Source organism: Oncorhynchus mykiss, chromosome 28 (assembly GCF_057628025.1).
Source record: "Oncorhynchus mykiss isolate SJ-2025 chromosome 28, ASM5762802v1, whole genome shotgun sequence".
Lineage (NCBI taxonomy): Eukaryota > Metazoa > Chordata > Actinopteri > Salmoniformes > Salmonidae > Oncorhynchus > Oncorhynchus mykiss.
This window is the reverse complement of record NC_143049.1, coordinates 35,547,895-35,562,652: the sequence shown is the minus strand read 5'-3', so window position 1 is coordinate 35,562,652 and position 14,758 is coordinate 35,547,895.

Sequence of the window (14,758 nt, the reverse complement as noted above, 5' to 3'; positions counted from 1 at the left end):
TGCCAGCTGCTGCATCAGTAGTCCTACTAGCTTCCACCTGCTAGTGCCAGCTGCCTCGTCAGTAGTCCTACTAGCTTCCACCTGCTAGTGCCAGCTGCCTCGTCAGTAGTCCTACTAGCTTCCACCTGCTAGTGCCAGCTGCCTCGTCAGTAGTCCTACTAGCTTCCACCTGCTAGTGCCAGCTGCTGCATCAGTAGTCCTACTAGCTTCCACCTGCTAGTGCCAGCTGCCTCGTCAGTAGTCCTACTAGCTTCCACCTGCTAGTGCCAGTTGCTGCGTCAGTAGTCCTACTAGCTTCCACCTGCTAGTGCCAGCTGCCTCGTCAGTAGTCCTACTAGCTTCCACCTGCTAGTGCCAGTTGCTGCGTCAGTAGTCCTACTAGCTTCCACCTGCTAGTGCCAGCTGCTGCATCAGTAGTCCTACTAGCTTCCACCTGCTAGTGCCAGCTGCTGCGCCAGTAGTCCTACTAGCTTCCACCTGCTAGTGCCAGTTGCTGCGTCAGTAGTCCTACTAGCTTCCACCTGCTAGTGCCAGTTGCTGCGTCAGTAGTCCTACTAGCTTCCACCTGCTAGTGCCAGCTGCTGCATCAGTAGTCCTACTAGCTTCCACCTGCTAGTGCCAGCTGCTGCGCCAGTAGTCCTACTAGCTTCCACCTGCTAGTGCCAGCTGCCTCGTCAGTAGTCCTACTAGCTTCCACCTGCTAGTGCCAGCTGCCTCGTCAGTAGTCCTACTAGCTTCCACCTGTTAGTGCCAGTTGCTGCGCCAGTAGTCCTACTAGCTTCCACCTGCTAGTGCCAGCTGCTGCATCAGTAGTCCTACTAGCTTCCACCTGCTAGTGCCAGCTGCCTCGTCAGTAGTCCTACTAGCTTCCACCTGCTAGTGCCAGTTGCTGCGCCAGTAGTCCTACTAGCTTCCACCTGCTAGTGCCAGCTGCTGCATCAGTAGTCCTACTAGCTTCCACCTGCTAGTGCCAGCTGCCTCGTCAGTAGTCCTACTAGCTTCCACCTGCTAGTGCCAGCTGCCTCGTCAGTAGTCCTACTAGCTTCCACCTGCTAGTGCCAGCTGCCTCGTCAGTAGTCCTACTAGCTTCCACCTGCTAGTGCCAGCTGCTGCATCAGTAGTCCTACTAGCTTCCACCTGCTAGTGCCAGCTGCTGCATCAGTAGTCCTACTAGCTTCCACCTGCTAGTGCCAGCTGCCTCGTCAGTAGTCCTACTAGCTTCCACCTGCTAGTGCCAGCTGCCTCGTCAGTAGTCCTACTAGCTTCCACCTGCTAGTGCCAGCTGCCTCGTCAGTAGTCCTACTAGCTTCCACCTGCTAGTGCCAGCTGCTGCATCAGTAGTCCTACTAGCTTCCACCTGCTAGTGCCAGCTGCCTCGTCAGTAGTCCTACTAGCTTCCACCTGCTAGTGCCAGTTGCTGCGTCAGTAGTCCTACTAGCTTCCACCTGCTAGTGCCAGTTGCTGCGTCAGTAGTCCTACTAGCTTCCACCTGCTAGTGCCAGCTGCCTCGTCAGTAGTCCTACTAGCTTCCACCTGCTAGTGCCAGCTGCCTCGTCAGTAGTCCTACTAGCTTCCACCTGCTAGTGCCAGCTGCTGCATCAGTAGTCCTACTAGCTTCCACCTGCTAGTGCCAGCTGCCTCGTCAGTAGTCCTACTAGCTTCCACCTGCTAGTGCCAGTTGCTGCATCAGTAGTCCTACTAGCTTCCACCTGCTAGTGCCAGCTGCCTCGTCAGTAGTCCTACTAGCTTCCACCTGCTAGTGCCAGCTGCCTCGTCAGTAGTCCTACTAGCTTCCACCTGCTAGTGCCAGCTGCTGCATCAGTAGTCCTACTAGCTTCCACCTGTTAGTGCCAGCTGCCTCGTCAGTAGTCCTACTAGCTTCCACCTGCTAGTGCCAGCTGCTGCATCAGTAGTCCTACTAGCTTCCACCTGCTAGTGCCAGCTGCCTCGTCAGTAGTCCTACTAGCTTCCACATGCTAGTGCCAGTTGCTGCATCAGTAGTCCTACTAGCTTCCACCTGCTAGTGCCAGCTGCCTCGTCAGTAGTCCTACTAGCTTCCACATGCTAGTGCCAGTTGCTGCATCAGTAGTCCTACTAGCTTCCACCTGCTAGTGCCAGCTGCCTCGTCAGTAGTCCTACTAGCTTCCACATGCTAGTGCCAGCTGCCTCGTCAGTAGTCCTACTAGCTTCCACCTGCTAGTGCCAGCTGCTGCATCAGTAGTCCTACTAGCTTCCACCTGCTAGTGCCAGCTGCTGCGCCAGTAGTCCTACTAGCTTCCACCTGCTAGTGCCAGCTGCCTCGTCAGTAGTCCTACTAGCTTCCACCTGCTAGTGCCAGCTGCCTCGTCAGTAGTCCTACTAGCTTCCACCTGTTAGTGCCAGTTGCTGCGCCAGTAGTCCTACTAGCTTCCACCTGCTAGTGCCAGCTGCTGCATCAGTAGTCCTACTAGCTTCCACCTGCTAGTGCCAGCTGCCTCGTCAGTAGTCCTACTAGCTTCCACCTGCTAGTGCCAGTTGCTGCGCCAGTAGTCCTACTAGCTTCCACCTGCTAGTGCCAGCTGCTGCATCAGTAGTCCTACTAGCTTCCACCTGCTAGTGCCAGTTGCTGCGCCAGTAGTCCTACTAGCTTCCACCTGCTAGTGCCAGCTGCTGCATCAGTAGTCCTACTAGCTTCCACCTGCTAGTGCCAGCTGCCTCGTCAGTAGTCCTACTAGCTTCCACCTGCTAGTGCCAGCTGCCTCGTCAGTAGTCCTACTAGCTTCCACCTGCTAGTGCCAGCTGCCTCGTCAGTAGTCCTACTAGCTTCCACCTGCTAGTGCCAGCTGCTGCATCAGTAGTCCTACTAGCTTCCACCTGCTAGTGCCAGCTGCCTCGTCAGTAGTCCTACTAGCTTCCACCTGCTAGTGCCAGCTGCTGCATCAGTAGTCCTACTAGCTTCCACCTGCTAGTGCCAGCTGCTGCGCCAGTAGTCCTACTAGCTTCCACCTGCTAGTGCCAGTTGCTGCGTCAGTAGTCCTACTAGCTTCCACCTGCTAGTGCCAGTTGCTGCGTCAGTAGTCCTACTAGCTTCCACCTGCTAGTGCCAGCTGCTGCATCAGTAGTCCTACTAGCTTCCACCTGCTAGTGCCAGCTGCTGCGCCAGTAGTCCTACTAGCTTCCACCTGCTAGTGCCAGCTGCCTCGTCAGTAGTCCTACTAGCTTCCACCTGCTAGTGCCAGCTGCCTCGTCAGTAGTCCTACTAGCTTCCACCTGTTAGTGCCAGTTGCTGCGCCAGTAGTCCTACTAGCTTCCACCTGCTAGTGCCAGCTGCTGCATCAGTAGTCCTACTAGCTTCCACCTGCTAGTGCCAGCTGCCTCGTCAGTAGTCCTACTAGCTTCCACCTGCTAGTGCCAGTTGCTGCGCCAGTAGTCCTACTAGCTTCCACCTGCTAGTGCCAGCTGCTGCATCAGTAGTCCTACTAGCTTCCACCTGCTAGTGCCAGTTGCTGCGCCAGTAGTCCTACTAGCTTCCACCTGCTAGTGCCAGCTGCTGCATCAGTAGTCCTACTAGCTTCCACCTGCTAGTGCCAGCTGCCTCGTCAGTAGTCCTACTAGCTTCCACCTGCTAGTGCCAGCTGCCTCGTCAGTAGTCCTACTAGCTTCCACCTGCTAGTGCCAGCTGCCTCGTCAGTAGTCCTACTAGCTTCCACCTGCTAGTGCCAGCTGCTGCATCAGTAGTCCTACTAGCTTCCACCTGCTAGTGCCAGCTGCTGCATCAGTAGTCCTACTAGCTTCCACCTGCTAGTGCCAGCTGCCTCGTCAGTAGTCCTACTAGCTTCCACCTGCTAGTGCCAGCTGCCTCGTCAGTAGTCCTACTAGCTTCCACCTGCTAGTGCCAGCTGCCTCGTCAGTAGTCCTACTAGCTTCCACCTGCTAGTGCCAGCTGCTGCATCAGTAGTCCTACTAGCTTCCACCTGCTAGTGCCAGCTGCCTCGTCAGTAGTCCTACTAGCTTCCACCTGCTAGTGCCAGTTGCTGCGTCAGTAGTCCTACTAGCTTCCACCTGCTAGTGCCAGTTGCTGCGTCAGTAGTCCTACTAGCTTCCACCTGCTAGTGCCAGCTGCCTCGTCAGTAGTCCTACTAGCTTCCACCTGCTAGTGCCAGCTGCCTCGTCAGTAGTCCTACTAGCTTCCACCTGCTAGTGCCAGCTGCTGCATCAGTAGTCCTACTAGCTTCCACCTGCTAGTGCCAGCTGCCTCGTCAGTAGTCCTACTAGCTTCCACCTGCTAGTGCCAGTTGCTGCATCAGTAGTCCTACTAGCTTCCACCTGCTAGTGCCAGCTGCCTCGTCAGTAGTCCTACTAGCTTCCACCTGCTAGTGCCAGCTGCCCCGTCAGTAGTCCTACTAGCTTCCACCTGCTAGTGCCAGCTGCTGCATCAGTAGTCCTACTAGCTTCCACCTGTTAGTGCCAGCTGCCTCGTCAGTAGTCCTACTAGCTTCCACCTGCTAGTGCCAGCTGCTGCATCAGTAGTCCTACTAGCTTCCACCTGCTAGTGCCAGCTGCCTCGTCAGTAGTCCTACTAGCTTCCACATGCTAGTGCCAGTTGCTGCATCAGTAGTCCTACTAGCTTCCACCTGCTAGTGCCAGCTGCCTCGTCAGTAGTCCTACTAGCTTCCACATGCTAGTGCCAGTTGCTGCATCAGTAGTCCTACTAGCTTCCACCTGCTAGTGCCAGCTGCCTCGTCAGTAGTCCTACTAGCTTCCACATGCTAGTGCCAGCTGCCTCGTCAGTAGTCCTACTAGCTTCCACCTGCTAGTGCCAGCTGCTGCATCAGTAGTCCTACTAGCTTCCACCTGCTAGTGCCAGCTGCTGCGCCAGTAGTCCTACTAGCTTCCACCTGCTAGTGCCAGCTGCCTCGTCAGTAGTCCTACTAGCTTCCAACTGCTAGTGCAAGCTGCCTCGTCAGTAGTCCTACTAGCTTCCACCTGTTAGTGCCAGTTGCTGCGCCAGTAGTCCTACTAGCTTCCACCTGCTAGTGCCAGCTGCTGCATCAGTAGTCCTACTAGCTTCCACCTGCTAGTGCCAGCTGCCTCGTCAGTAGTCCTACTAGCTTCCACCTGCTAGTGCCAGTTGCTGCGCCAGTAGTCCTACTAGCTTCCACCTGCTAGTGCCAGCTGCTGCATCAGTAGTCCTACTAGCTTCCACCTGCTAGTGCCAGTTGCTGCGCCAGTAGTCCTACTAGCTTCCACCTGCTAGTGCCAGCTGCTGCATCAGTAGTCCTACTAGCTTCCACCTGCTAGTGCCAGCTGCCTCGTCAGTAGTCCTACTAGCTTCCACCTGCTAGTGCCAGCTGCCTCGTCAGTAGTCCTACTAGCTTCCACCTGCTAGTGCCAGCTGCCTCGTCAGTAGTCCTACTAGCTTCCACCTGCTAGTGCCAGCTGCTGCATCAGTAGTCCTACTAGCTTCCACCTGCTAGTGCCAGCTGCTGCATCAGTAGTCCTACTAGCTTCCACCTGCTAGTGCCAGCTGCCTCGTCAGTAGTCCTACTAGCTTCCACCTGCTAGTGCCAGCTGCCTCGTCAGTAGTCCTACTAGCTTCCACCTGCTAGTGCCAGCTGCCTCGTCAGTAGTCCTACTAGCTTCCACTTGCGATAAGAGTTCCGTCAGTCAAGGACAAGTTGGTAGCTTTGCTGATCTTTGGAATTTTGGCACGAGCTTGATCACGCTGTGTTTTTTTCTGCACCACTTGGTCTTGCCTTTTGTTTATCCATCTTGAACAAGGCACTCACCACCCATCCGAGTCTGACCCAATTCACATAACTCGTTTTAACTTGATAGCCAATTAGGTGAAGAGGCAGAGGCGGACTGCCGCCAACACCGCTGAGAAATAGGCTAATTAGACACATGTACTGTCTGTCTACCAATGTAGATTGGACAACACAAACACGTTGCTTGCTACATGTGGAAATTAAAAAGGAGGGTTACTGTCAAAATTATTTAAAAACATACATAACATTTAGACATAGGTGTTAGATGACAGGCACATGGGCCCCCAGAGCTCGTGGGCCTCCCACCTTGCTGGGGCTGTAGGGTGTCAGCTATGCCCCCAGAGTTTCTGTTTCCCCCTGCCTTGCTGGGGCTGCAGGGTGTCAGCTATGCCCCCAGAGCTCGTGGGCCTCCCACCTTGCTGGGGCTGCAGGGTGTCAGCTATGCCCCCAGAGCTTTTGTTTCCCCCTGCCTTGCTGTGGATGCAGGGTGTCAGCTATGCCCCCAGAGCTTTTGTTTCCCCCTGCCTTGCTGGGGCTGCAGGGTGTCAGCTATGCCCCCAGAGCTTTTGTTTCCACCTGCCTTGCTTTGACTGCAGGGTGTCAGCTTTGCCAATGACTCAGATTCCTTTAATCACAGAGATTATTGTTACTTTGTGTCTCAACATGTATTTATTGGCCTTTTACCAGATCCTAATACATTTTCCTTAACTGTTAATATTATTTTATGAATTTGGTAGCCTATGCTACAAAATATAATATTATGCCCATATCAATTAATTGATTTAAATCAGAGTCTCAAGAACAACTAACTACATGATTTAATGAAAATCAGCAAATAGACACATTGTTTCATATTCTTTCATAAAATAATAAAATAGTAATAAACAGAAACAGGCAATAGGCAACAGCTCGCTTCCCAGTTTCCCCACCAAATAGGCTACAAGGAAACTTGATGCATCTCGATTATGTTGAATGCGCGGGGGTCTGTAGGCAGCATAATACCTTCCACACAAAATGTTGTTTTTGACAAAAAGAGACGTAAGTCTTTTCTCAGACAAAATTGCTAGCTAATGCTAACGACCATGTAGTGGATTTTTTTGTTGAAGAACCCCTTTCATTGCCCACATCAGATTCAAGATTTTGGTAAAAAGCCACATCGATCATGTAATGGATGAAGGTCTGCTTATTTAAACTGTGCAACACAACGAGAAGGTAAGAAGAAGAAAGAAGGATTTTCGAAAGCAGCTTATCGAAACAACTGCATTTTTGGGCATGTACTGTAAGTGTTGGCTTTAGGGGGCACAATGAGAAGGAAAGTTCAGCTATCAAGGCCAACTGCAAGGAGCTTGCAGACTATTCTGTACATACATTTAGCATGGATGTCCATCATCAATTTCGTATATGTTTTGAATTTGAAAAGCGTACAATATGTTATGAATTCGCTAAACGTACAATATGTTATGAATTCGCTAAACGTACAATATGTTATGAATTCGCTAAACGTACAATATGTTATGAATTCGCTAAATGTACAATATTTTATGAATTTGCAAAATGTATGATATGTTAAAAATTCTATTTTTTTGTGGCTAACGTTAGCTAGGTGGCTAGGAGACTAATGCTAACATTAGATAGCTAGCTAACTGAAAAGACGAGCGACCCAGGGATGTGTGTGTTCTTTAAGGACTTTTAACAGAATGTGACTGGCAGAATGGGTGTTGTACAGTGGGGCAAAAAAGTATTTAGTCAGCCACCGATTGTGCATGTTCTCCCACTTAAAAAGATGAGAGAGGCCTGTAATTTTCATCATAGGTACACTTCAACTATGACAGACAAAATGAGAAGAAAAAAAATCCAGAAAATCACGTAGGATTTTTTATGAATTTATTTGCAAATTATGATGGAAAATAAGTATATAGCCGATCCACAAGAATGGAATGGTCTACCGTATCAAAAGCTTTGGGCAAGTCAATAAAAATAGCAGCACAACATTGCTTAGAATCAAGGGCAATGTTGACATCATTGAGGACATTTAAGGTTGCAGTGACATATCCATAACCTGAGCAGAAACCAGATTGCATACCAGAGAGAATACTATAGACATCAAGAAAGCCAGTCAGTTGATTATTGACAAGTTTTTCCAACACTTTTGATAAACAGGGCAAAATAGAAATAGGCCTATAACAGTTAGGATCAGCTTGATCTTTCAATAAAGGACGAACAGTGGCTGCCTTCCAAGCAGTGGGAACCTTCTCAGAAAGGAGAGACAAGTTAAAAAGGTTGGAGATAGGCTTGGCGATGATAGGGGCAGCAACCTTAAAGAAGAAAGGGTCTAAACCATCTGACCCAGATGCTTTTTTGAGGTCAAGTTTTAGGAACTCCTTTAGCACCTCAGACTCAGTGACCGCCTGCAGGAAGAAAGCGTTGGGGATAGTTGCGTTAGAAGGGGTGGGAGATGAGGAAATATTGGATGGGCAGGGAGGCATGGCTGAGTCAAATAGGATTCCTGACTTAATGAAGTGGTGATTAAAGAGCTCATCCATGTGCTTCTTGTTAGTAACAACCACATAATCACCATTAAGGGACATGGGCAGCTGTGAGGAGGAGGGTTTATTCTCCAGCTCTTTAACTGTTTTCCAGAACTTCTTGGGGTTAGACCCCCAGTATCTAACTTTGGCCTTCCATATAGCCTGAGTGCACTTGTTTCTCATTTGCCTGAGCTAGAGTCAGTCAGCTTGAGTATACGTGTGCCGAGCATTTCGTCAAATGCAATTCTTGAGTTGGAGTAACTCTGCAAGATCACAGTCGAACCAGGGGCTGAACCTGTTTTTAATTCTTATTTTCTTTATGGGGTCGTGTTTGTTAACAATACCACTGAAATATCAAAAAGAAGGTCCAAGAATCTTCGACAGAGCTGATTCTATACCATTTTACGGGGGCCAGTTCATGAAGGAAGACTTGGTCATGAAAGTTTTTAGCAAGCGTCTATGACAAATCAGGACAGGTCGTTTCACTGAGCAGCCATTACGGACACAGGCTGTAAAACAGTGATTACTTAGGTCATTACAGAAAACACAAGACTGATACCTATCGGGATTATTTGTGAGGAAAACGTTGAAGAGAGTAGCCTTTTCTGTGTGTTTGGAGTCATACTTTGTGGGAATGGTAATAATCTGAGAAAGATTTAGGGAGTCCCATTGCTTTAGGACTTGGTTAGGTGGTTTAAGCTTGTCACAGTTTAGGTCACCTAGCAGGACAAATCCAGGCTTGGTGTAAGGGGCCAGGAGAGAGATTAGGGTGGGCAGGGTACTGGCCGGTGCTGATGGAGGACGACAACACCCAGCAACAGTCAACAAGAGCTATTTGAAAGTTTAATGCTTAGCACCAGCAAATCTAATTGTTTGGGAACAGACTTGCTGGAGACAACCGAGCACCGAAGGGGATCCTTGGTAAAGATTGTCACTCCCCCACCTTTGGAAGATCTGTCTTGCCGAAAAAGGTTATAACCAGAAAGGTTAACATCAGTATTCAATACATGCTTCCTAAACCACATCTCAGTAATGACCAACACATCTGGATTGGAGCTGTGAACCCACACTTTCAATTGATCAATTTTAGGTAATAAGCTTCTAGTGTTAACGTGCAGAAAACCCAGGCTTTTACGAGAGCAGAAGTGAAGCAGATATCAGAGCACAAGTCAGAATTGGGGCTAGCCACAATAGATGGGCCAGGGTGTTCATGCACATTTCCAGATATCATCAACAGTAATACAATCAAGGCACGGCAGAAGACAGGGAGAGCTCTGCCGTGCTGATTTATGACATCTGAATGTGCATCAGATGCCAACAAGAGAGTCAGAGACCCGAGTGTGGGAACAAACATAGTCTGTCCCACAGTTGGGTAAAGAAAGTTTGTAGTCAACAAAGCATACTGGAGTCATGAGGCACATAGCAAAATGCACAAGATTTAAAAATATACATATAACAACTTGGGGCTAGCCATTGTAAGTTCAGAGTCACTGGACCCAACAGTGAGTATGTGCTGGAGGTGAGCGACACCTCAGGAGAGAGGAGGAGTGTGGTGGAGGTACCTGTACCAGACAGGGGGAGACAGGCCAGGGCAGACGGTGAACAGAGAGGGGTGAGTGTGGTGGAGGTACCTGTACCAGACAGGGGGAGACAGGCCAGGGCAGACGGTGAACAGAGAGGGGTGAGTGTGGTGGAGGTACCTGTACCAGACAGGGGGAGACAGGCCAGGGCAGACGGTGAACAGAGAGCGGGGAGTGTGGTGGGGGTACCTGTACCAGACAGGGGGAGACAGGCCAGGGCAGACGGTGAACAGAGAGGGGTGAGTGTGGTGGGGGTACCTGTACCAGACAGGGGGAGACAGGCCAGGTCAGACGGTGAACAGATCACCAGGTGGAATCCAAGCAGCAGTGCAGCAGACAACGGGAGTAGATGTCACACCCAATTGGGAGAATACTTTCTTTCTGGAGACAGATTTCTTGTAGAAAATGTTTGAACAGCAGGAGGGGAGTTTCAAAAACTCCTGCCACTTGTTGGTCCCAAAGGCCTCGACACCTCTCACTTCACACCTCAGTGTTATTTGACGTTGTATCTGGTCTGTCCTAGCAAGCCTGGCACCCTTAACTCAGTATTCAGTCCCTATGAAGTAAAATATATAATTGTAATATACTTTATTATTATTATTATTTATTTTTTCTTCTTGGCTTTCAAAATAGCATCAGACCAAACACTACTCACTCAGTCCCAGGTTGGATGGTGTCCTCAGGTCTCTGCTGTTTGTTTGCTAGAGCACCCTCCGTATAGCTTGGAAAAAGGAAACCATGGTAGCAGTAATCTCTCCGGTTAATTTTGGCCAAAAGTTTTTATCTGGAACGAAGGCCATGCTGTGGAGGGTAGCATCCTGCATATGTCCCTGCCGAAAAATTCAAAGTTTATCTAACTTCAAATCTATCCCTTTGTAAAAAACATGTTGAAAAATGTGAGAGCTCACATGCAGCTCTCTCTCTCTCTCTCTCCACTCATATCAAAAGAGATGCACAGTCTGTTTTACTTTGTGAATTCTGAGTTTAACTTCATGTATCTGTTATTTGTGTTTACATCTAAGTCCCCTCCTGTTCCCTGATTAAGAGGTGTGACCACTCAACCCAACTACCAGTGTCAACTCTCTCCTGACATGAACTCAAACCATGTCTCATGTGCTCTTTCTTCCACTGGCGCATTGAATGTTTCCTCTCCAAGCACTGTGTGTAGCTGTGTCAATTTTCTCTCATAACTGTATGTAGAGTCAATCTCATATACAAACACAATACAAACACAATCACATTATTACACATCAATACGATTTTAATCCTTGCTTAGACTAACTCATTCTTAGCTCTTCTGTCTAACTGTGTTGTGTTATTGTTTTTTGTCATCACAGTCAAATCCTGTCCTGCCCTCAGTGGAAGAGTCTTCTCCAACACTATCCATCCATGATGAGCCTGTCCTGCACTGATGCCTCTGAACACCTCAACCACTGTCCTGCGCTCATGCCTCTGAACACCTCAACCCCTGTCCTGCGCTCATGCCTCTGAACACCTCAACCCCTGTCCTGCACTGAAGCCTCTGAACACCTCAACCCCTGTCCTGCGCTCATGCCTCTGAACACCTCAACCCCTGTCCTGCACTGAAGCCTCTGAACACCTCAACCCCTGTCCTGCGCTCATGCCTCTGAACACCTCAACCCCTGTCCTGCACTGAAGCCTCTGAACACCTCAACCCCTGTCCTGCGCTCATGCCTCTGAACACCTCAACCCCTGTCCTGCACTGAAGCCTCTGAACACCTCAACCCCTGTCCTGCGCTCATGCCTCTGAACACCTCAACCCCTGTCCTGCCCTCATGCCTCTGAACACCTCAACCCCTGTCCTTTACCCATAATATTTAACTATAAATGTCTTTATGCTTTAGGGTAGAGGTTTCCAGTCACAGCCCCTGTCATCCTGTATATTGGTTGACAATTGCAGATTTTTTTAGTTGATAAACACCTAAATTGGAACACAGTGGCTGTACAGTAACATGATATACAGGAAGTCTGAGCTCAGGTTCTCCACTTTACAGTGCTGTATGGGTTTTGACTGACAGCTGTTAGAAACTTGAGAACATCCCTCCCGCTAATTGGGCTGCTTTTGCACATTTGTTGTTGTCAGTTTACTGCTGTAAATCGAAATGAGTCAATGTGTTCTGAAAGATTTGGCCTTGAGGATTATAATAAATACCCATTTGATGTCATACAAGCAAACCAGACACCCATGAGTCCAAATGTGCACTTCAGATTTCCATGTCATAAAACTCAGGTAATGTCATTTACAGTGTCAATGTTTATGATCGTTATGTTTGATCCACAGTTACAAGGATGAGATGCATTATACCCTGGGTTGTCCTGAACACAATGAGCCCATGTTTGTCATATTGTGAAGAAAATTTGCTGGGAAAATGCACTTGAAAGCACCCATGACTCCATTCTATGCGCATCACAATTACAATCTGTTTGTCTGAAGTACAGTGCCTTGCGAAAGTATTCGGCCCCCTTGAACTTTGCGACCTTTTGCCACATTTCAGGCTTCAAACATAAAGATATAAAACTGTATTTTTTTGTAAAGAATCAACAACAAGTGGGACACAATCATGAAGTGGAACGACATTTATTGGATATTTCAAACTTTTTTAACAAATCAAAAACTGAAAAATTGGGCGTGCAAAATTATTCAGCCCCCTTAAGTTAATACTTTGTAGCGCCACCTTTTGCTGCGATTACAGCTGTAAGTCGCTTGGGGTATGTCTCTATCAGTTTTGCACATCGAGAGACTGAAATTTTTTCCCATTCCTCCTTGCAAAACAGCTCAAGCTCAGTGAGGTTGGATGGAGAGCATTTGTGAACAGCAGTTTTCAGTTCTTTCCACAGATTCTCGATTGGATTCAGGTCTGGACTTTGACTTGGCCATTCTAACACCTGGATATGTTTATTTTTGAACCATTCCATTGTAGATTTTGCTTTATGTTTTGGATCATTGTCTTGTTGGAAGACAAATCTCCGTCCCAGTCTCAGGTCTTTTGCAGACTCCATCAGGTTTTCTTCCAGAATGGTCCTGTATTTGGCTCCATCCATCTTCCCATCAATTTTAACCATCTTCCCTGTCCCTGCTGAAGAAAAGCAGGCCCAAACCATGATGCTGCCACCACCATGTTTGACAGTGGGGATGGTGTGTTCAGGGTGATGAGCTGTGTTGCTTTTACGCCAAACATAACGTTTTGCATTGTTGCCAAAAAGTTCAATTTTGGTTTCATCTGACCAGAGCACCTTCATCCACATGTTTGGTGTGTCTCCCAGGTGGCTTGTGGCAAACTTTAAACAACACTTTTTATGGATATCTTTAAGAAATGGCTTTCTTCTTGCCACTCTTCCATAAAGGCCAGATTTGTGCAAGATACGACTGATTGTTGTCCTATGGACAGAGTCTCCCACCTCAGCAATAGATCTCTGCAGTTCATCCAGTGATCATGGGCTTCTTGGCTGCATCTCTGATCAGTCTTCTCCTTGCTGAAAGTTTAGAGGGACGGCCAGGTCTTGGTAGATTTGCAGTGGTCTGATACTCCTTCCATTTCAATATTATCGCTTGCACAGTGCTCCTTTGGGATGTTTAAAGCTTTTTTGTATCCAAATCCGGCTTTAAACTTCTTCACAACAGTATCTCGGACCTGCCTGGTGTGTTCCTTGTTCTTCATGATGCTCTCTGCGCTTTTAACGGACCTCTGAGACTATCACAGTGCAGGTGCATTTATACGGAGACTTGATTACACACAGGTGGATTGTATTTATCATCATTAGTCATTTAGGTCAACATTGGATCATTCAGAGATCCTCACTGAACTTCTGGAGAGAGTTTGCTGCACTGAAAGTAAAGGGGCTGAATAATTTTGCACGCCCAATTTTTCAGTTTTTGAATTGTTAAAAAAGTTTGAAATAACCAATAAATGTTGTTCCACTTCATGATTGTGTCCCACTTGTTGATGATTCTTCACAAAAAATACAGTTTTATATCTTTATGTTTGAAGCCTGAAATGTGGAAAAAGGTCGCAAAGTTCAAGGGGGTCGAATACTTTCGCAAGGCACTGTATGTGTACGTGTGGGGTGCAGAGATGATGTAGTCATTCAAAAATCATGTTAAACACTATTATAGCACACAGAGTCCATGCCACATATTATGTGACTTGTTTTTACTCCTGAACTTATTTTGGCTTGCCATAACAAATGGCTTGAATACTTATTGACTCAAGACATTTCAGCCTTTTAATTTAAAAAAAAAATATTTGTAAAAAATTTAGACAAACGTAATTCCACTTTGGTATTGATAGGTCAGTATACTTTCTGAAACCACTGTAGGCTAATTTCCATGAGTAAAAGGGGTTCAAATAATTTGTTTTGTCGTCTCCGTGCGGTCCGAGCCTATTCCATGGGTCTCCTATCCACCCTCCTCAATTTTTCAAGTCACCAGCTTTCACTGATGGAAGATAATGTCATGATCAGAAAAGCTTGAATTTCTGATCAATCAGGAAAATCCCTGCAACTGGCTACGCTATGTTTAACTGTAGCATCCAACAGGTTGTGGCAGTGTTTTTAGGGTGCGCTGCCCTTCACCACCATTAGCTGTCAACACCTGAGTCCCACTCTTTGACAGATAATCTCTCTGCTTTTTAGCTCTAGTAACTTCGTCTAGCTTCGTCACTCCCTTAACAGCCCTTAAACCATGCCCTTGGAGCATCGTCTCTGCATCAAGAGAGAGCCAAACGTCAGGGATGTCCCCTCCGCCCATTCTGTTTCACTCCAAAACTGATTTGTAAACTAAAAACACACTTTCTCTTTATACACACTGTGTTGCAACTGTGTTGCTCTGCCTCCATTTCTCTTTCATCCTGTGTTTATTCCTCTCCAGTAGACTATTGAACTT